General features: G+C 39.2%; 1 protein-coding gene and 1 long non-coding RNA gene across 3 annotated transcripts in view; one reads left to right on the top strand and one right to left on the bottom strand.

The window, feature by feature from the left end:
* Positions 1-24,282, bottom strand: part of LOC130912956 (tetratricopeptide repeat protein 28-like) — a 511,674-nt gene that overhangs the window by 457,172 nt on the left and 30,220 nt on the right. The window lies entirely within an intron of this gene.
* Positions 1,615-3,093, top strand: LOC130912961 (uncharacterized). The gene is made up of 3 exons (XR_009062680.1): positions 1,615-2,173; positions 2,248-2,299; positions 2,626-3,093. It is a non-coding gene; the product is annotated as an uncharacterized LOC130912961 (long non-coding RNA).

Here is a 24,282-nt window from a genome sequence, read left to right as displayed (position 1 = left end):
GCCACAAGGCCGTCCAAAAGGAAAAAGCCGGAGTTGAACTGCTCCCGCTTATTTCACAATTTTCCAGACAAATAATTTCAGGTTTGTGCCCGCTAGCGCCAACCTTCTGTCCGTCTCGCTCCCTCCGGCCTGTAATTAAATGCCATTCATTTAATTTGTTCATTAGTTTAAGCTTCGGCTGGGTGGAAGCAAAATGGAACCCTCTTATTAGTGGTTCATGACTCGGGTCTCTCCATGGCGAGCTACAGTGGAAAACAGCATTGCAGCAGGAGAGGGGGAAGTGAAGGCAAGACCTTGTAATGACCCAACAGCAGGGGATGCATATTGTCCTAATTAGGAGGCGTTTGTACAAAATTAGGATATTTCAAAGATTATGGTGCAGCTGAGAATGCAAAGTAATCCATGTGAAGGCAGACATTCCGGTGCATATTGTTATAGTAGTCAAAATACGCAACATGCAATCCAATGCACACTAGGAGTGGGAACCTCTTGGTACCTCACAATACGATACGATTTGCGATACAAAGTTCACGATAACGATGATCTGACAATATGGCGATACAACGATTATCGATACATTGGTCAGAAAATCATTCTACACTGTAAATGCTAACATTCAAATTAATTAAATGTGATAAGTGAACTAAACTCAATTTTCATCAACCTGTTGTGAACACTACTTTTAAATAAGTAAGTAGTAATTTGGGGTTGGAGAACTTGCTTAACTTGATATATCCCAGTTAAGTCAAATTAGAAAAAATAATTTCTTGTACCCAGTGTCCTTTGGGCGTTCTATCAGACATGCGCAGATCTGCCCTGCCCACTTTCGCGCTCTTTCCAGCACCTTTCTCAGTTATTTTCGCCATTGTGGGTTTACTTGTCCTCAGCACACTGATTTGGTAAGTACATATTTTACTCTTTTGTAAACCGTCGATTTGTCTTGTTGTAGTGTAGTAGCCTGTGTGCTGCCAGGGAGGAGAAGTGTCAATTACATCAAATATCACCGCTAGCAAGCATGCTATATGACCGTGACAGTAACCTCATCATTTTCAGAAACAAATGTAGACTACAGTTTATGGTAGACTCCCATTTTATGCCGGCCGGCGTTTTGAATTCTTGACAGACGGGGCTCGTAACGTTTTTAGGCGATGGGAGAGGTTTTTAAAACCGATTTAAAACAGTTACCGAGCGGTTTTAAGTTAGCTTGACCGAGGGGAGGTTCGCTTCCTGTTTTAAAAATAAAAACACTAATTCTATCGTTAGCGGGTGTTTTATTTTGTGAAACTAACAGGAAGTGCCTTAATCACTACGGCTAGCTTGAGTAGCGCCGAATTTGCACGTTGTGGATCTAAACGGCTACTTTCTCGCGTAAAAATGTTAGAAATGTCGATAAAGTGATTTATTTACAGAGTTAGTGCTAGAATTAAGTCAGCTTCAGCCTGTCTATTTCGGCTCAGGTAAGAGCTAAATGCACAGTCAGACCTTATGTGCGCCAACGTAATCGGTTCTTGCGTTGGAGCAGGGGTCCCCAAACTACGGCCCGCGGGCCGGACGGATACGGCCCGCCTCCACAATTGGTCCGGCCCCCTGAACCCCCCCCCCCCCAATAGTGTTATTATTTCCTGGCTTTTTTCTGTGAAGAACCCAGACAGGGTTATTTGGTTATTATCTATTTAATTAATTGTGTTATTATTATTCATTATTATATGATATTATATTATGTTATAATTATTTTTATTTTATTTTGTTCCAAGAAGAATTCAGAAAGGGTTATTTAATTATGGCTTTCTGAAAAACAATATTTTTTTTACATTTAGGCACTGCTGCAATCGTCACACTTTTTCTGTTACAAACTGACCCGGCCCCTCTTCAGAGAAGGGAAAAGTCATGTGGCCTTCACAGGAAAAGGTTTGGGGACCCCTGCTTTAGAGTGTTTGTCATCTGCCCTTCCATTTGCTTTTCTTCATGTGCAGTGCTCCCCCTCCATGTTTGATCAAACTGCACTGATAATTTGAAATTGTTTTAAAATGCATTAATCGCAAAAATCAGAGGACTAGATCACATTTCCCCCTGTTATTTCACCACTTTAACTTTGGTCTAACCTAATATAGGAATACAGATAGAAAGAGTGCAGAGATCACACTCGACGCCATAACAACCTGGTGTGTTTAAGGTTGGTCATTTATGTGCCTATATTTTGCAATTGTTGCCTTAATTTTGTGTTCTTTTTCACCATCCCCCAATCAGGCTGAAGCAAATGGTCAAAAGTCCACACATACCTCAGTCTCAGCAATTACAGGTATGTTTCATACACTGATCAATGAATCATTTAATATTTGTATTTGTTTCATGGGTTGGGATAACAAACATGCATTAATGTTTTTACAGATGGATTAAGAAATTAATTGTACATCTCAATTTGAATGTTCAAAAATAATCAATTACGTTAATTTAAAAATAACTCATTGTTAAACATTTTAGTTTGTGAATATTAAAATAATTTATTGCAGATTTTAATTTGTGGTTAAAAATAATTGGACATTTTAATTTGTGACTGTTAAGAAAAAATTTAACTTTTTTTTTTTCTAACAAGTTCTCAATGCTGAAATTATCATGTCTTTTCAGGTCAACCAAAGCAGTATTCTCTAATGCAGTGGACTTGCAAGTACTGCACATTTTCTGCTGAAAAGAGCCTACTTGCTTAAGCATTACCGCTTAAAACATGGATACCACACTCGGACATCCCAACTCCCATGTCTTCATAAGGACTGCCTCTGCACATTTAAATCTTTTAATGCACTCAAAGTACACCTATCGACATGGCACTCTCAAAAAGATGCAGGCAAAAGTGGAGAAACTGCATTTGACCGTCAGTTGTGCAACTTTGTGGAGCCCTGCTCAGAAGCAGACTTCTTTACCCATTTGTCTCAAATATTTTTTCACATTCAAACCTTTTTTTCTACAATTGTTTTTTTTTTTTGTTTTTTTTAATTGAAGTGATTTTATTTTGAAAATATACATTTTTTGTTTGAAGCAACTTATTTTTGGATTGAATAATAAAGACACAAATGTCCTAGCCAAAATGTGGTCCAAACGCAGAATTACATCAATCAAAAAAGTTGTTTCAATAAAAAAAAAAAGAATTAAATTTTTTAAAAAAAATTTCAAAGACAAATAGTTTTCAAACATATTTTTTGACTTACAAATTTATTTTTGCATTCAAACAATTTTTTTTGATTGACATGACTTTTTCTTTGATTAAAAAAATAATAATAATATATATATACTAATGAAATATTTTTGAATAGAAATTACTTTTTTTTTTTTTTTTTTTTTTTTTTTGAGGAAAAAGCTTAATATGAAATTAGAATTTGAATAAAAATAAGACACATATTCTTGGTAAGATTTTAGGTTTCTCAGGTGTATAACTCCAGTACACGTTTTGCATTTACTCTTTTAGTGATGTGAAAAAAAACAAGTATCTTGTTTACTGTATCAGATGTTAAAGTGAAATTTGAATTTGAACTGAGTTGTGTGTTTTAAAAAGAGTTCTGTATTTTTATGTTTATTTTATCACTGCTGCACAGTTTAAACCATGGCACAATGTTGATTGTAGTTCCAGTTTTGATCACTAATATTGTTGGAGAAATCAGAACTGTTAGCTTTACCAGAGCTCAAGCTCATGTTGTAATGGGAAACTAGTTTGACGCCATGTCTTCAATGCTGAGTTAATGTCCTGAAATTATGATAATAGGATCTCGCCTGTTAGTCTTTGGAAATTACAGGATAGGAGTGGACATTGATGCAGTTCAGGTATTATTCAGTAATTTCTGTAGCAAAAGGTTATTTTAGGTACTTATACTTTGTATGAGGTGCAAAATGTTTGCAAAAGTAGGTTTATAATTAATCCACTGATTGTTCATTGATACTGAGCATTAACCAAACACCGTTCAGCCTGCCAGGAGCCAGTGTCTCTCATTAAATGCACTTTTGAGCATTTTAAAGTAAATTTTAATTCCATTGAATTAATCCAATGAGTGTTCTCCATTTATTGTGTTTTGGGGGTCATTACTGTTAGATAATGTGTTTTTAATGAAATTAGTATGTGCAGATGTAATTTCTATTGTGGAATTCTTTTAGGTCAAGAAAATTAAGTTGACCTGAATATGATGGGAGTACTGTACACTCAAAATAAACAAGTTACTGTAATCCAGTTATTTTAGTTAGTTTGAGTACTGCCAACTCAATAAAAACAAGTGACTATAATCCAAATTTTTTAAGTTAATTTGAGTACTGCCAACTCACAATAATTAAGTTAATCAAATCTAATTCATCTAAGTCAACATAAATTAATTTTTTTAAGGCAGCAAGTTTGCATATATTTTTTTAGTAAAGTCAACTTTTAATATTTTACAGTGTAGGATATTCTACAAACAGCTAATAAACAGAAAAATAAGCTTCTGCTGTGAATTGGAATGTGTTTATCACTTGTAGACGTCCAATCCATTTGAACTGGGAGGGAACGTTCGTTCATTCGCTGCACTGTGAATTCTTGGGTGCTGCTAACCTAACCTTAAGTATGGTATTATTTCACGTGAACGTACCTCATAAGTATTACTTAACGTTAATTAACCATTACTGAATGCTTTTAGGACCCTTATTGTAAAGTGTAGCACATGTGTTCCTTAACTGAGAACTAAGGAACACTAACACATGTGTTCCTTAACTAAGAAATTATAAATGCTTAAGTTCCCCCCCCCTTCACCTTTATTAACCGTTATTGAATGCTTTTTAGTAGGGGTGGGAATTGATAGGATTTTTACTATTCCGATTCCATTATTGATATTGCTTAACGATTCGATTCTTTATCGATTCTCTTATCGATTCTAATTTGGGGGAAAAGAAGAACAAATGTTTTGATTGGCTTTGAGTTTGTTTAATCAGAAGTCACAACCTTACAAACTCACAACAAGGTCAAAAGGGCCCAAAGCCTTCATATTAACTGTGGCAATAAGTGGCAAATGCACAAGAATGTGTAACATTTTACTGAAACATTTTTCTAATAGAAATAAAAAATATTGGTATATATTGGCATATAGTTCGTTGGTCTGCCGCTAGCAATATGTGTTAAACTTGCATGGGTCCCCAAACTTTTTCCAGTGAGGGCCGCATAACTTTTCCCTTCTCTGATGAGGGGCCGGGGTCAGTTTGTAACAGAAAAAGTGTGACGATTGCAGGAGTGCCTAAATGTAAAAAATTATTGTTTTTCAGAAAGCCACAATCAAATAACCCTTTCTGGATATTTCACGGAACAAAAGCAAATAAAATAAAAATAATAATATAATATAATAATAATTAATAATAATAACACAATTAATCAAATAGATAATAACCAAATAACCCTCTCTGAGTTCTTCACAGAAAAAGGCCAGAAAATAATTAACTCTATTGAGAAAAAAAAAAATTTCAAAATGCTCTCTGGTATTGTTCAGGGGGCCGGACCAAATGTCGGGACGGGCCGTATTGGGCCCGCGGGCCGTAGTTTGGGGACCCCTGTTAAAGTATTATTTACCAGTATATTGAAATGCATGCCTTTTAGTTTTTATGGTGCTTTCACGCTCAAGTGGGGGCACCTTTGCGCTTCCTCACGCGAAGAAGAACGCGCTCACGTGAAGAAGAGCGCGGTTACACGCGAAGAAGAAGAAATGCCGCATCCAAGTGAGTGAGCGAGTTAGTGAGAGAGAAGCACTGCTACGACCCGACGTTCTTTGTTAATGCATGTAAAATATCTACAGAGGCAACGCCTGTACGTATCATCTTTTGTGTTGTTGTTGTGTGTTTCCACTTGCGATCGGACACTTAAATCCAGTTGTGTAGTGGTGTGAAAGATGTGCTAATGCTAGCGAACGCATGCTAACTGTTTTGTTATTACTGAATTAGCAGCTAATCATCGCTGATTTACGTTGATGCAAACCTGTTTGTTATTGGGGACGAAATTGATTGTTTTCATTTCTATTTTTAGTTTCACTCTGCAAGTGATGGTTGAATAAAGTCAGCAAATTATACCAACGTCTTCTGTATCGTCATTTCGGAGTTTAGCTAGCTGTATAGCTGTCTCGGTGAGGACAATGCAGTCTATTCCCTCCCGATGCAGTTATTTCCACCTTGCAATGATTGCAAGTCGTTTTGTTGTAATTTTTCCTCGTGAAGTGAAGACACACTTTCGAGCGTTTGAACCTACGTGCTGTCATTGTTATGTTTACGGCTGCGATGCTCGTGCTAAACCATCGCAACCGTTCATTTTCACCCTCTTTCCTGGTGAAGTGTAGCCAAACTTTGGAGCGGGTGGTTCTTGGCGCCATGCTAGTTTGATGCGTTTGGACAAAGATAGTCACGACTCAATATGCGTCTTCAGGACTCGTTAAAGGGATCGTTAAGGCTTTTTCATTGTGATGTCGAGGCCTCGAAACACTAGGAACCGGTTCCGAATTGGAATCGGATTTCGATTCCCATCCCTACTTTTTGGACCCTTATTGTAAAGTGTAACACATGTGTCCCTTAACTAAGAAATTATAAATGCTTAAGTTAACAAACCCTAACCCTAAACCCTAACCCTATATAGGCCTTTTTTTTTTTTTTTTTTTTTTATTTTACCAAACTATTAGTTACTGTCTGGTTATGCATTAACTAATGCTTTAACCAATGGATTAACTCATGTTAATTAATATATTAATAAATGTTAGATCAGGGATTAAATGAATTATTGTCATATTACTTAAACATTAGTTATTGTCTAAAAATGCCTTAACTAATGTTAATTAAGGGACCCTTATTGTAAAATGTTACCTATAAATTTTATAAAAACGAAAACATCAAGAGGGGTTTTAATATAAAATGATTATAACTCATACTAACATTTATATTTTAAGGAATACAAGTTTTATCTGTGGTTCCCTCTAAAAAAAAAAGCTTTGAAATTATTTGGAAGCAATTTTTTCTTGATTTAGGTGAAAAAAAAATTAAATGTATGGGCTTAATAAGAACAAATACTATTATTCACTTAAAGTATGTGGAATAACTTGACACATTAATCTGTTAACTAGTCTTTAACACTCAAAACAAGATGGAGAAAATTATTTGACTAGAAGTAAGAAAAAGAATCTGATTTAGACATTAGAAATTTGCAGTGTAATATTTGCCCTCCAGCAAGTTTCATGCAAAACATTTTGTGAGACATGCCAGTTTAGAGGAGAAAAACGAAAATATCTGTGATCTTAAAAGCAAGCACCTAAAAGCAAAATGATGCTTTAAGCATTGCTGTATGATCTAATGATATCACATCACTGTCACTGTGTGCAATGTTGACATCAGCTTGGTTTTAAAGTGATATATTTGATAGTAAGCACTCAAAAAACTTAATTGTCGCACTTTGACATCTATCAGGCTGAATCACATCTACAGTACTTTTTAGGTTATTTAATGTACTTCTTACAGCCTTTGATGATCATATTCAATTTATTCATGGTATAATTCACTGGCTGTTTTTCCAAAGGGGAACGAGTAATAAGTGGACGTGGGGGTGGGTGGTGCGGACATGCTCCTCAATTAAAACAAGCACGTGTGTGCTACTACAAGCTGACTGCTGCCCTATACTGGCTAACCCATAACCTACAGGCAAACTGGCACCAATATGTCCATGTACTGTTAGCACCTTCCCCCTACTGGCAAATATCATGCAGCTCTTTACTAACTCCTAACGATAATTCTGCAATGAATTATTCATCCCTGATACAAAAAAATAAAAAATTAGGCTCCAGTAGATATTGGCCCATGCTACATACAGTTTCTAGAAAGCTTCAAGAAGATCAGTTCAAAAAGGACAGAGGAGTAGGACTTCAAAGTTAGTGTCTAATAAAACAGATTTTTTTTGTTTCATTCTGCAAGTGTTCATGTCATGACCACCTGAATAAAGTCAGCAAACTACACGGATGTCTGACATCGTCATTTCTGACATCGTCATTTCGGAACGTAGCTCACTCTCTAGCTAGTACTTAGCTACAATATCTTGGCGAGGACAGTACAATGACGTATAATACATGTATTTTAGGGCTGTCCAAATTTTCGCGTTAACTGGCATTAATTAATTTTTTTAATTAATCACGTTAAAATATTTGACGCAATTAACGCATGCACTAAATGACCGGCTCGCCGATTGCCTCAATCAGATTACGATGAGGCCGTTTATGGACATTAAGAGTGAAGAGAATGCCACCGGCCGCTTGGGGGCAGCGCCGTTCCATACTCATACTGTTATTTCTTCTAAACGTGGGAGAATTCCACACATATTTCGGTAAGTTTTCTTTCTTTTAGTGGCAATTATGTGTCTCTTGTTGTATTTTGGGTAAGATATGTACAGATATACAGTATGTTATACAGTAAAGGTGAGTGGACACAGGCGTTCTGTGGACCGCACCGTTTATTGGCATAAGCTTCTCCTTCACAACAAACATAAGTATCGTTTAGTGAAAGCACAACAAAAATAATATTCCTAACTCTCACAAAAAGAAAAACACTTCAGTCTATAGTAATGAGGCCCTATTCTGACACACAGTTAAACAACAATGCAAAATGAACTGGCATTCCATATCAAAATAGCTATGCAAAATACACGTAAAACTTTGGTCACTCTATTTTTATTATTGTTATTTTTATTCTTATTAGGGCCCGAGCACTCAGCGTGCGAAGGCCCTATTGTTTTGCAAAGGATTATTATTATTATTAGGGCCCGAGCACTAGACGTGCGAAGGCCCTATTGTAATGCAAAGGATTATTATTATTAGGGCCCGAGCACTAGGCGTGCGAAGGCCCTATTGTAATGCAAAGGATTATTATTATTATTATTATTATTATTATTATTATTAGGGCCCGAGCACTGAGCGTGCGAAGGCCCTATTGTTTTGCAAAGGATTATTATTATTATTATTATTATTATTATTATTATTATTATTATTCTTTTTTCAGGGCAAATGAAAATGGCCAATTTGGAGGCCTGAACATGCACGAAAAGTCACCAAAATTTGCACATACGTGCGGCTTTGCGTAAAATTCGATAATCTTGTGTCGTTTTGAAAAAATGTCAAAAAATGGCTCAGTGGCGCCCCCTTGACCCTTAAAATTTTCAAAAAGGCCTCTCCTCTCAGGTTTTCAACGTAGAGCAATGAAATTTGGGGAGTAGATACCTTATGCCTAACTGTTCAAAAAAGCCTCTTGCACCCATATTCCAAATCCAACAGGAAATCGGATATTTTGGATCAAATGTGAAATTTTTATCGGTTCACAGTTGGAGTTTACATTTGAAGGCCTGAACATGCACGAAAACTCACCAAAATTTGCACATACATGCAACTTTGCGTAAATTTTGATAATCTACAAAAAAATTTAACAAAATGGCTCAGTGGCGCCCCCTTGAAATTTTCAAAAAGGCCTTTCCTATTAGGTTTTTTCAACGTAGAACAATGAAATTTGGTGAGTCGATACATTGTGCAAAACTGCTCCAAAAAGTCTCTTGCACCCATATTCCAAACCCAACAGGAAGCCGGAAATTTTGGATCAAATGTGAAATTTTATCGATTTACATTTGAGACCTTGTCGCTGAAGAAAATAGTTGGATCGTCTTCAAAATTGGTCAGACTATTCAGGAGACATATGAGATCTTAAGTTTTCAAAATGGTGAGTTTTTATCCAAGGGTCTGACCTGGGCGTGGTCCCAAAGTCGGCCATTTTTGGGCAAAACACCAAATTCAGAAAATGATTAAAAAATCCGTGATACAACGTTCAATCTTTTTCATTTCTAGCAAGTATATGAGATATCCCAGCCTGAACACGACTGCATTGAAATATTACCCATTAGGCTTGGCGCCCCCTAGTGGGAACAGGAAATGGCCTTCTTTACGAGACAGGCTCCTCCTCCAAGGGAAAAAAATCTATTGACCTCAAACCTGTTTCAGGGGAGCCTCAAGACATGTGTTCAGGTCCCTGATGAAAAATATTGAGGTTTCGTTGAAGCGGAGAGGTCCAAACTGGAAGTGAAAATGACCGTCAACAATTTGTCTCGCCAAAAATTTTGAACAGTCATAACTCGGCAGATATGCAACATATGTGCGCCAAACTTTCCGTGTTTGTTGAGAGTCATACCCTGAAGGTTCTTGTAGGGGTCATTTGCATCAACTCTACAGTGCCAACTAGTGGCGACAGAAAGAAGTTTTAAAAAAGGCCTTTCCTATTGGGTTTTTTCAACATAGAGCAAGGAAATTTGGGGAGTAGATACCTTATGCAAAACTGCTCCAAAAAGTCTCTTGCACCCATATTCCAAATCCAACAGGAAATCGGGTATTTTGGATCGAATGTGAAATTTTCATGGGTTCACAGTAAGAGTTTACATTTGGAGGCTTGAATATGCATAAAAACTCACCAAAATTTGCACATACATGCGGCTTTGGATAACGTTCGATAATCTTGCAACGTTACGAAACAATTTAACAAAATGGCTCAGTGGCGCCCCCTTGAAATTTTCAAAAAGGCCTCTCCATTTAGGTTTTTCTAACATAGAGTGATGAAATTTGGAGAGTCAAAACTTTGTGCAAAACTGCTCCAAAAAGTCTCTTGCACACACATTCCAAATCCTACAGGAAATCAGGTATTTTGGATTGAATGTGAACTTTTTATCGATTTACAGTGTGCACATTTTACACCTTGGCACCTAGGGAATTAGTTTGATCATTCTCAAAATTGGTGAGACTGTTCATGAGGCATATGAAATCTTAAGTTATAAAAATGGTGTGTTTTCATTCACGGGCCTGACCTGGGCGGGGCGCCAAATTCTTCCATTTTTTCGCCAAAACACCGAATTCGGAAAATGACTGATAACTCCCTCATACAACGTTCAATCTATTTTAAATCTGGCATGTGTGTGAGGTATACCAGCCTGAGCAGGACTGGATTGAAAATTTACCATTTGTGCCTGGCGCCTCCTAGTGGGAACAGGAAATGCCCTTTTTTACGGGACACACTCCTCCTCTAAAGGGAAAAAATCAATCTACCTCAAACTTGCATAAGGGAAACCTTAAGACCTGTCTTCAGGTGCCTGATGAAAAATATTGAAGTTTCGTTGAAGCGGAGGGGTCCAAACAGGAAAGTGAAAATGACTGTCAACAATTTTTCTCTCCAAAAACTTTGAACAGTCATAACTCGGCAGATATACAAGATATCTGCGCCAAACTTCCCGTGCTTGTTGAGAGTCATACCCTGAAGGGCCTTGTAGCGGTCATTTGCATCAACCCTACAGCGCCAACTAGTGGCGATAGAAAGTCACTCGTTTTTCCAAAACATGTCCAGTTCTTTTCATGTTGGTCATTGTAGTTTCAAGACCTATTAAAATACTTTTTTACGGCCCATGTCCACGTGTCTCTGTCTGTTGCCGTGACGACCCTTTGTTCGCCATTTAAAGGAAATATTTTTTTTCAGAGACTCAGGGAGCTTATAGAGCCACAATAGTTGGCACACTTGGTCGAAATGGCCAAGTTAGAAGATTAATTTTGGTTTTGAATAAGGGCTTGGCTGCACAGCTCAGTAGTGGCTCCTTTTTTGTAGTACTCTCTCCAATAGGGGTTTTTATCTCTTGGGTGTGGGAATGTAAATAGGCGACTTTCGAGCATGTTAGGTTCTAATGAGATGATTAGAGAGGAGGATCTGCCACCACCCTGACCTGCACACAGTCCGAGTTGCGTGACGTCCGAGTTGCGCTAGATTGCGAGGGCCCGTTCAGTCCTGCTTGCAGGCCTAGTTATTAGGGCCCGAGCACTCTCAGCGTGCGAGGCCCTATTGTTCTTCGAAGGATTATTATTATTATTATTATTATTATTATTATTATTATTATTTTTTCATGGCAAATGAAAATGGCCAATTTGAAGGCCTGAACATGCTCAAAAACTCACCAAATTTTGCATATACATCCGGCTTTGCGAAAATTTCGAAAATTTAGCAACGTTTTTTAAAAAAATCAAAAAATGGCTCAGTGGCGCCCCCTTGAAATTTTAAAAATGCCCTTTGCTTTGATGTTTTTCAACGTAGAGCGATGAAATTTGGGGAGTGGATACGTTGTCCAGAGACGCTTCAAAAAGTCTGCAGCACCCATATTCCAAACCCAACAGGAAATCGGATATTTTGGATTGAATGTTGAAAAACATAGCATTTTGGGCGAAAACCAGCATGCACGTTTCAGACCATTGCGCCGAGCCAGTACGTTGGATCTTCCTCAAAATTGGTGTACGTCTTCATGAGACATATGAGATATTAAGTTGTGAAAATGGTGAGTTTTCGTCCACGGGCCTAACCTGGGCGGGGTACCAAAGTCGGGTGTTTTTTTGGCAACGCGCCAATTTCAGTAAATGATTAATAACTTCCTGATACAAGGTCCAATCTTTTTCATATTTGGCATGCGTGTAAGGTGTCTTAACCTGAACACGACTGCATTGAAATATTTTCCATTAGGCCTGGCGCCCCCTTGTGGGAAGAGGAAACACCCATTTTTACGAGAAAGGCTCCTCCTCCTGGTGAAAAACATCAATTGACCTCAAACCTGCATCAGGGGAGCCTTAAGACATGTCTTTAGGTATATGATGAAAAATATTGAGTTTTCGTTGATGTAGCAGTACCCAAACAGGAAAGTGAAAAGACCCTCGGCATTTTGTCACAAAATGGCCAATTTCCAGGTCTGAACATGCTCGAAAACTCACCTAAATTTGCACATACATGCGGCTTCATGTAAATTTAATGAATTTAGCAACATTGCCAAAAGATGTAATAAAATGGCTCAGTGGCGCCCCCTTCAATTTTTAAAAAAGGCCTGTCCTATTAGTTTTTTTCGACGTAGAGTGATGAAATTTGGGGAGTGGATACGTTGTGCAAAACTGCTCCAAAAAGTCTCTTGCACCCATATTCCAAACCCAACAGGAAATCGGGTATTAGGGATTGAATCTTGCACAACATGGCATTTTTGTCTAAAACCAGCATGCACGTTTGACACCATTACGCCGAGGCAGTAAGTTGAATGCTCCTCAAAATTGGTCAGACTATTATTGACACATATGAGATGTTAGGTTATCAAAATGGTGACATTTCATTCACGGCCCTTTCCTGGCCAGGGGAGCAAATGTGTCTTATTTTTGACAATACAATTCAGTAAATGACTATAAGTCGCGGTTTTTTTCATATTTTGCTTTGGGGTGCGACTTATACTCAGCAGCGACTTATGTGTGAAATTATTAACACATTATGATAAAATTTCCCATGTTATTTTGGTGTTTTGGACTAATGGTTTTGTAAACTTGTTAGCATGCTATAGTTATCTGAATAACTCTTAATAGCTATGGCCACGTTCGCGTTCTGCCTTTGGCAATGTATGTTCAATTGTATAATTGACTTTTTTAAATTGAAATGGATGCATTTAGTTTGTGGCGCTTTCACGCCCACCTGGGAGCGCACTCGCACTTGTTTACGTGAAGAAGAGCGCTCGCACACCAGAAGAAGACAGACAGCTACGTAGCTCTGAGTGAGTGAGTGAGTGAGTGAGTGAGTGAGTGAGTGAGTGAGTGAGTGAGTGAGTGAGTGAGTGAGTGAGTGAGTGAGTGAGTGAGTGAGTGAGTGAGTGAGTGAGTGAGTGAGTGAGTGAGTGAGTGGGCGAGTTAGCGAGAGGGAAAGACGGCTGCGAAGCTACGTTCATTGTTTATGCTTTTAAAATATCTCTACAGAGGCAACGCCTGCGTGTATCATCTTTTCTGTTGTTGTTGTGTGTTTTCCACCCGCGAGCGGACACTTACAGCCAGTTGTGTGGTTGTTTGAATGGTGTGCTAATGCTAGCGAACGCATGCTAATCTGTTATGTTATTGCTGCAATAGTACCTAATTATCATTTATTTACGTTGATGTGAACCTGTTTGCTATCGAGGACCAAATTGATTCAACAAATTATGCGGACGTCCAGCATTGTCTTTTTGGAGTTCGCTGTATATAGCCAGGACCGAGCGGTAGCGTCCTGGTGAGGACAGTATATTCGCATTTCGTTGTTTATGCACTGTAAGACTTATATATGTTTTTTTTCTCTTTGTTGGGCATTTTCTGGCTTGTGCGACTTATACTCAGGTGCGACTTGTAGTCCGAAAAATACGGTAATAACTTCCTGATTGAAGGTGCAATCTTTTTCATATTTGGCATGAATGTGAAGTATTTCAGCCTGCACATGACTTTATTGAAATATTACTCATTACGCCTGGCGCCCCCTAGTGGGAACAGGAAACACACTTTTAATTAAATAGAAAGGCTCCTGCTTCTCAGGGTCAAAAATCAATTGACCTCAAACCTGAATCAGCGGAGCCTTAAGACATGTGTTCAGGTGCCTGATCAACAATTTTGTTTCGTTAAAGCAGAGGGGTCCAAAAGGAAAGTCATAATGACCGTGTTCAGGTGCCTAATAAACAATTTTTTTTTGTTAAAGCAGAGGGGTCCCATAGGAAAGTCATAATGACCGTCGCCATTTTCTCTCCCCACTAATTCTGAACATTCAGACATGCAATATATCTGCCTGGATATCTGTCTGTTGTCGACTGCCACCGCCCCGACCTGCCTGCCCTTCGACTTTGTTTGACGTCCGAGTTGCGCCATACGCGAGGGCCCGTTCAGTCCTGCTTGCAGGGCTAGTTATTATTATTATTATTCTTCTTTCTTCATGGCAAATGAAAATGGCCAATTTGGAGGCCTGAACATGCACGAAAAGTCACCAAAATTTGCACATACGTGCAGATTCGCGTAAAATTTGATAATCTTGCGTCGTTTTGAAAAAATTTCAAAAAATGGCTCAGTGGCGCCCCCTTGACCCTTAAAATTTTCAAAAAGGCCTCTCCTCTCAGGTTTTCAACGTAGAGCGATGAAATTTGGGGAGTAGATACCTTATGCCTAACTGTTCAAAAAAGCCTCTTGCACCCATATTCCAAATCCGACAGGAAATCGGATATTTTGGATCAAATGTGAAATTTTTTCGGTTCACAGTTGGAGTTTACGTTTGGAGGCCTGAACATGCACGAAAACTCACCAAAATTTGCACATACATGCAACTTTGCGTAAATTTTGATAATCTACAAAAAAATTTAACAAAATCGCTCAGTGGCGCCCCCTTGAAATTTTCAAAAAGGCCTTTCCTATTAGGTTTTTTCAACGTAGAATGATGAAATTTGGTGAGTCGATACATTGCGTAAAACTGCTCCAAAAAGTCTCTTGCACCTATATTCCAAATCCAACAGGAAGTCGGAAATTTTGGATCAAATGCGAAATTTTATCGATTTACATTTGAGACCTTGTCGCTGAAGAAAATAGTTGGATCGTCTTCAAAATTGGTCAGACTATACAGGAGACATATGAGATCTTAAGTTTTCAAAATGGTGAGTTTTCATCCAAGGGTCTGGCCTGGGCGTAGTCCCAAAGTTGGCCATTTTTGGGCAAAACACCAAATTCAGAAAATGATTAAAAACTCCGTGATACAACGTTCAATCTTTTTCATTTCTAGCAAGTATATGAGATATCCCAGCCTGAACACGACTGCATTTAAATTTTACCCATTAGGCTTGGCGCCCCCTAGTGGGAACAGGAAATGGCCTTCTTTACGAGACAGGCTCCTCCTCCAAGGGAAAAAAATCTATTGACCTCAAACCTGTTTCAGGGGAGCCTCAAGACATGTGTTCAGGTGCCTAATGAAAAATATTGAGGTTTTGTAGAAGCGGAGAGGTACAAACTGGAAGTGAAAATGACCGTCAACAATTTGTCTCGCCAAAAACTTTGAACAGTCATAACTCGGCAGATATACAACATATCTGCGCCAAACTTCCCGTGTTTGTTGAGAGTCATACCCTGAAGGTTCGTGTAGGGGTCATTTGCATCAACTCTACAGTGCCAACTAGTGGCGACAGAAAGAAGTTTTAAAAAAGGCCTTTCCTATTGGGTTTTTCCAACATAGAGTGAGGAAATTTGGGGAGTTGATACCTTGTGCAAAACTGCTCCAAAAAGTCTCTTGCACCCATTTTCCAAATCCAACAGGAAATCGGGTATTTTGGATCAAATGTGAAATTTTTATCGGTTCACAGTAGGAGTTTACATTTGGAGGCTTGAACATGCACGAAAACTCACAAAAATTTCGACATACATGCGGCTTTGCATAACGTTCAATAATCTTGCAACGTTACGAAAAAATGTAACAAAATGGCTCAGTGGCGCCCCCTTGAAATTTTCAAAAAGGCCTCTCCATTTAGGTTTTTTCAACGTAGATGGATGAAATTCGGAGAGTCAATACCTTGTACAAAACTGCTCCAAAAAGTCTCTTGCATGCGTATTCCAAACCCAACAGGAAATCGGGTATTTTGGATTGAATGTGAATTTTTTATCGATTTACAGTGTGCACATTTTACACCTTGGCACCTAGGGAATTAGTTTGATCATTCTCAAAATTGGCGAGACTGTTCATGAGGCATATGAAATCTTAAGTTATCAAAATGGTGTGTTTTCATTCACGGGCCTGACCTGGGCGGGGTGCCAAAGTCGGCCATTTTTTCGCCAAAACACCGAATTCGGAAAATGACTGATAACTCCCTCATACAACGTTCAATCTATTTTAAATCTGCCATGTGTGTGAGGTATACCAGCCTGAGCACGACTGGATTGAAAATTTACCATTTGTGCCTGGCGCCTCCTAGTGGGAACAGGAAATGCCCTTTTTTACGGGACACACTCCTCCTCCAAGGGAAAAAATTAATCGACCTCAAACCTGCATAAGGGAAACCTTAAGACCTGTCTTCAGGTGCCTGATGAAAAATATTGAAGTTTCGTTGAAGCGGAGGGGTCCAAACAGGAAAGTGAAAATGACTGTCAATAATTTTTCTCTCCAAAAATTTTGAACAGTCATAACTCGGCAGATATACAACATATCTGCGGCAAACTTCCCGTGCTTGTTGAGAGTCATACCCTGAAGGGCCTTGTAGGGGTCATTTGCATCAAACCTACAGCGCCAACTAGTGGCAATAGAAAGTCACTCGTTTTTCCAATACATGTTCAGTTCTTTTCAGGTTGGTCATTGTAGTTTCAAGACCTATTAAAATACTTATTTACGGCCCATGTCCACGTGTCTCTGTCTGTTGCCGTGACGACCCTTTGTTCGCCATTTAAAGGAAATATTTTTTTTCAGAGACTCAGGCAGCTTATAGAGCCACAGTATTTGGCACACTTGGTCGAATTGGCCGAGTTAGAAGATTAATTTTGGGTTTTGAATAAGGGCTTGGCTGCACAGCTCAGTAGTGGCTCCTTTTTTGTAGTACTCTCTCCAATAGGGGTTTTTATCTCTTGGGTGTGGGAATGTAAATAGGCGACTTTCGAGCATGTTAGGTTCTAATGAGATAATTAGAGAGGAGGATCTGCCACCAGCCTGACCTGCACACAGTCCGAGTTGCGTGACGTCCGAGTTGCGCTAGATTGCGAGGGCCCGTTCAGTCCTGCTTGCAGGCCTAGTTAGGGCCCGAGCACTAGGCGTGCGAAGGCCCTATTGTAATGCAAAGGATTATTATTATTATTCTTCTTTTTTCATGGCAAATGAAAATGGCCAATTTGGAGGCCTGAACATGCACGAAAAGTCACCAAAATTTGCACATACGTGCAGATTCGCGTAAAATTTGATAATCTTGCGTCGTTTTGAAAAAATTTCAAAAAATTGCTCAGTGGCGCCCCCTTGACCCTTAAAATTTTCAAAAAGGCCTCTCCTCTCAGGTTTTCAACGTAGAGCAATGAAATTTGGGGAGTAGATACCTTATGCCTAACTGTTCAAAAAAGCCTCTTGCACCCATATTCCAAATCCGACAGGAAATCGGATATTTTGGATCAAATGTGAAATTTTTTCGGTTCACAGTTGGAGTTTACGTTTGGAGGCCTGAACATGCACGAAAACTCACCAAAATTTGCACATACATGCAACTTTGCGTAAATTTTGATAATCTACAAAAAAATTTAACAAAATCGCTCAGTGGCGCCCCCTTGAAATTTTCAAAAAGGCCTTTCCTATTAGGTTTTTTCAACGTAGAATGATGAAATTTGGCGAGTCGATACATTGTGCAAAACTGCTCCAAAAAGTCTCTTGCACCCATATTCCAAACCCAACAGGAAGCCGGAAATTTTGGATCAAATGTGAAATTTTATCGATTTACATTTGAGACCTTGTCGCTGAAGAAAATAGTTGGATCGTCTTCAAAATTGGTCAGACTATTCAGGAGACATATGAGATCTTAAGTTTTCAAAATGGTGAGTTTTCACTCAAGGGTCTGACCTGGGCGTGGTCCCAAAGTCGGCCAATTTTGGGCAAAATACCAAATTCAGAAAATGATTAAAAACTCCGTGATACAACGTTCAATCTTTTTCATTTCTAGCATGTATATGAGATATCCCAGCCTGAACACGACTGCATTGAAATATTACCCATTAGGCCTGGCGCCCCCTAGTGGGAACAGGAAATGGCCTTCTTTACGAGACAGGCTCCTCCTCCAAGGGAAAAAAATCTATTGACCTCAAACCTGTTTCAGGGGAGCCTCAAGACATGTGTTCAGGTCCCTGATGAAAAATATTGAGGTTTCGTTGAAGCGGAGAGGTCCAAACTGGAAGTGAAAATGACCGTCAACAATTTGTCTCGCCAAAAATTTTGAACAGTCATAACTCGGCAGATATGCAACATATCTGCGCCAAACTTTCCGTGTTTGTTGAGAGTCATACCCTGAAGGTTCTTGTAGGGGTCATTTGCATCACCTCTACAGTGCCAACTAGTGGCGACAGAAAGAAGTTTTAAAAAAGGCCTTTCCTATTGGGTTTTTTCAACATAGAGCAAGGAAATTTGGGGAGTAGATACCTTATGCAAAACTGCTCCAAAAAGTCTCTTGCACCCATATTCCAAATCCAACAGGAAATCGGGTATTTTGGATCGAATGTGAAATTTTCATGGGTTCACAGTAAGAGTTTACATTTGGAGGCTTGAATATGCATAAAAACTCACCAAAATTTGCACATACATGCGGCTTTGGATAACGTTCGATAATCTTGCAACGTTACGAAACAATTTAACAAAATGGCTCAGTGGCGCCCCCTTGAAATTTTCAAAAAGGCCTCTCCATTTAGGTTTTTCTAACATAGAGTGATGAAATTTGGAGAGTCAAAACTTTGTGCAAAACTGCTCCAAAAAGTCTCTTGCACACACATTCCAAATCCTACAGGAAATCGGGTAATTTGGATTGAATGTGAACTTTTTATCGATTTACAGTGTGCACATTTTACACCTTGGCACCTAGGGAATTAGTTTGATCATTCTCAAAATTGGTGAGACTGTTCATGAGGCATATGAAATCTTAAGTTATAAAAATGGTGTGTTTTCATTCACGGGCCTGACCTGGGCGGGGCGCCAAATTCTTCCATTTTTTCGCCAAAACACCGAATTCGGAAAATGACTGATAACTCCCTCATACAACGTTCAATCTATTTTAAATCTGGCATGTGTGTGAGGTATACCAGCCTGAGCAGGACTGAATTGAAAATTTACCATTTGTGCCTGGCGCCTCCTAGTGGGAACAGGAAATGCCCTTTTTTACGGGACACACTCCTCCTCTAAAGGGAAAAAATCAATCTACCTCAAACCTGCATAAGGGAAACCTTAAGACCTGTCTTCAGGTGCCTGATGAAAAATATTGAAGTTTCGTTGAAGCGGAGGGGTCCAAACAGGAAAGTGAAAATGACTGTCAACAATTTTTCTCTCCAAAAACTTTGAACAGTCATAACTCGGCAGATATACAAGATATCTGCGCCAAACTTCCCGTGCTTGTTGAGAGTCATACCCTGAAGGGCCTTGTAGGGGTCATTTGCATCAACCCTACAGCGCCAACTAGTGGCGATAGAAAGTCACTCGTTTTTCCAAAACATGTCCAGTTCTTTTCATGTTGGTCATTGTTGTTTCAAGACCTATTAAAATACTTTTTTACGGCCCATGTCCACGTGTCTCTGTCTGTTGCCGTGACGACCCTTTGTTCGGCATTTAAAGGAAATATTTTTTTTCAGAGACTCAGGGAGCTTATAGAGCCACAATAGTTGGCACACTTGGTCGAATTGGCCCAGTTAGAAGATTAATTTTGGTTTTGAATAAGGGCTTGGCTGCACAGCTCAGTAGTGGCTCCTTTTTTGTAGTACTCTCTCCAATAGGGGTTTTTATCTCTTGGGTGTGGGAATGTAAATAGGCGACTTTCGAGCATGTTAGGTTCTAATGAGATGATTAGAGAGGAGGATCTCCCACCGCCCTGACCTGCACACAGTCCGAGTTGCGTGACGTCCGAGTTGCGCTAGATTGCGAGGGCCCGTTCAGTCCTGCTTGCAGGCCTAGTTATTATTATTATTATTATTCTTCTTTCTTCATGGCAAATGAAAATGGCCAATTTGGAGGCCTGAACATGCACGAAAAGTCACCAAAATTTGCACATACGTGCAGATTCGCGTAAAATTTGATAATCTTGCGTCGTTTTGAAAAAATTTCAAAAAATGGCTCAGTGGCGCCCCCTTGACCCTTAAAATTTTCAAAAAGGCCTCTCCTCTCAGGTTTTCAACGTAGAGCGATGAAATTTGGGGAGTAGATACCTTATGCCTAACTGTTCAAAAAAGCCTCTTGCACCCATATTCCAAATCCGACAGGAAATCGGATATTTTGGATCAAATGTGAAATTTTTTCGGTTCACAGTTGGAGTTTACGTTTGGAGGCCTGAACATGCACGAAAACTCACCAAAATTTGCACATACATGCAACTTTGCGTAAATTTTGATAATCTACAAAAAAATTTAACAAAATCGCTCAGTGGCGCCCCCTTGAAATTTTCAAAAAGGCCTTTCCTATTAGGTTTTTTCAACGTAGAATGATGAAATTTGGTGAGTCGATACATTGCGTAAAACTGCTCCAAAAAGTCTCTTGCACCTATATTCCAAATCCAACAGGAAGTCGGAAATTTTGGATCAAATGCGAAATTTTATCGATTTACATTTGAGACCTTGTCGCTGAAGAAAATAGTTGGATCGTCTTCAAAATTGGTCAGACTATACAGGAGACATATGAGATCTTAAGTTTTCAAAATGGTGAGTTTTCATCCAAGGGTCTGGCCTGGGCGTAGTCCCAAAGTTGGCCATTTTTGGGCAAAACACCAAATTCAGAAAATGATTAAAAACTCCGTGATACAACGTTCAATCTTTTTCATTTCTAGCAAGTATATGAGATATCCCAGCCTGAACACGACTGCATTTAAATTTTACCCATTAGGCTTGGCGCCCCCTAGTGGGAACAGGAAATGGCCTTCTTTACGAGACAGGCTCCTCCTCCAAGGGAAAAAAATCTATTGACCTCAAACCTGTTTCAGGGGAGCCTCAAGACATGTGTTCAGGTGCCTAATGAAAAATATTGAGGTTTTGTAGAAGCGGAGAGGTACAAACTGGAAGTGAAAATGACCGTCAACAATTTGTCTCGCCAAAAACTTTGAACAGTCATAACTCGGCAGATATACAACATATCTGCGCCAAACTTCCCGTGTTTGTTGAGAGTCATACCCTGAAGGTTCGTGTAGGGGTCATTTGCATCAACTCTACAGTGCCAACTAGTGGCGACAGAAAGAAGTTTTAAAAAAGGCCTTTCCTATTGGGTTTTTCCAACATAGAGTGAGGAAATTTGGGGAGTTGATACCTTGTGCAAAACTGCTCCAAAAAGTCTCTTGCACCCATTTTCCAAATCCAACAGGAAATCGGGTATTTTGGATCAAATGTGAAATTTTTATCGGTTCACAGTAGGAGTTTACATTTGGAGGCTTGAACATGCACGAAAACTCACAAAAATTTCGACATACATGCGGCTTTGCATAACGTTCAATAATCTTGCAACGTTACGAAAAAATGTAACAAAATGGCTCAGTGGCGCCCCCTTGAAATTTTCAAAAAGGCCTCTCCATTTAGGTTTTTTCAACGTAGATGGATGAAATTCGGAGAGTCAATACCTTGTACAAAACTGCTCCAAAAAGTCTCTTGCATGCGTATTCCAAACCCAACAGGAAATCGGGTATTTTGGATTGAATGTGAATTTTTTATCGATTTACAGTGTGCACATTTTACACCTTGGCACCTAGGGAATTAGTTTGATCATTCTCAAAATTGGCGAGACTGTTCATGAGGCATATGAAATCTTAAGTTATCAAAATGGTGTGTTTTCATTCACGGGCCTGACCTGGGCGGGGTGCCAAAGTCGGCCATTTTTTCGCCAAAACACCGAATTCGGAAAATGACTGATAACTCCCTCATACAACGTTCAATCTATTTTAAATCTGCCATGTGTGTGAGGTATACCAGCCTGAGCACGACTGGATTGAAAATTTACCATTTGTGCCTGGCGCCTCCTAGTGGGAACAGGAAATGCCCTTTTTTACGGTGACACACTCCTCCTCCAAGGGAAAAAATTAATCGACCTCAAACCTGCATAAGGGAAGCCTTAAGACCTGTCTTCAGGTGCCTGATGAAAAATATTGAAGTTTCGTTGAAGCGGAGGGGTCCAAACAGGAAAGTGAAAATGACTGTCAATAATTTTTCTCTCCAAAAATTTTGAACAGTCATAACTCGGCAGATATACAACATATCTGCGGCAAACTTCCCGTGCTTGTTGAGAGTCATACCCTGAAGGGCCTTGTAGGGGTCATTTGCATCAAACCTACAGCGCCAACTAGTGGCAATAGAAAGTCACTCGTTTTTCCAATACATGTTCAGTTCTTTTCAGGTTGGTCATTGTAGTTTCAAGACCTATTAAAATACTTATTTACGGCCCATGTCCACGTGTCTCTGTCTGTTGCCGTGACGACCCTTTGTTCGCCATTTAAAGGAAATATTTTTTTTCAGAGACTCAGGCAGCTTATAGAGCCACAGTATTTGGCACACTTGGTCGAATTGGCCGAGTTAGAAGATTAATTTTGGGTTTTGAATAAGGGCTTGGCTGCACAGCTCAGTAGTGGCTCCTTTTTTGTAGTACTCTCTCCAATAGGGGTTTTTATCTCTTGGGTGTGGGAATGTAAATAGGCGACTTTCGAGCATGTTAGGTTCTAATGAGATAATTAGAGAGGAGGATCTGCCACCAGCCTGACCTGCACACAGTCCGAGTTGCGTGACGTCCGAGTTGCGCTAGATTGCGAGGGCCCGTTCAGTCCTGCTTGCAGGCCTAGTTATTATTATTATTATTATTATTATTATTATTATTATTCTTTTTTCAGGGCAAATGAAAATGGCCAATTTGGAGGCCTGAACATGCACGAAAAGTCACCAAAATTTGCACATACGTGCGGCTTTGCGTAAATTTCGATAATCTTGTGTCGTTTTGAAAAAATGTCAAAAAATGGCTCAGTGGCGCCCCCTTTACCCTTAAAATTTTCAAAAAGGCCTCTCCTCTCAGGTTTTCAACGTAGAGCAATGAAATTTGGGGAGTAGATACCTTATGCCTAACTGTTCAAAAAAGCCTCTTGCACCCATATTCCAAATCCAACAGGAAATCGGATATTTTGGATCAAATGTGAAATTTTTATCGGTTCACAGTTGGAGTTTACATTTGGAGGCCTGAACATGCACGAAAACTCACCAAAATTTGCACATACATGCAACTTTACGTAAATTTTGATAATCTACAAAAAAATTTAACAAAATGGCTCAGTGGCGCCCCCTTGAAATTTTCAAAAAGGCCTTTCCTATTAGGTTTTTTCAACGTAGAACGATGAAATTTGGCGAGTCGATACATTGTGCAAAACTGCTCCAAAAAGTCTCTTGCACCCATATTCCAAACCCAACAGGAAGCCGGAAATTTTGGATCAAATGTGAAATTTTATCGATTTACATTTGAGACCTTGTCGCTGAAGAAAATAGTTGGATCGTCTTCAAAATTGGTCAGACTATTCAGGAGACATATGAGATCTTAAGTTTTGAAAATGGTGAGTTTTCACTCAAGGGTCTGACCTGGGCGTGGTCCCAAAGTCGGCCATTTTTGGGCAAAATACCAAATTCAGAAAATGATTAAAAACTCCGTGATACAACGTTCAATCTTTTTCATTTCTAGCATGTATATGAGATATCCCAGCCTGAACACGACTGCATTGAAATATTA

This window comes from Corythoichthys intestinalis, chromosome 3 (assembly GCF_030265065.1).
Source record: "Corythoichthys intestinalis isolate RoL2023-P3 chromosome 3, ASM3026506v1, whole genome shotgun sequence".
NCBI classification, from domain to species: Eukaryota; Metazoa; Chordata; class Actinopteri; order Syngnathiformes; family Syngnathidae; genus Corythoichthys; species Corythoichthys intestinalis.
Note: the sequence above shows the minus strand (reverse complement) of the source record. Positions and strands in the feature narration are given on the sequence as shown.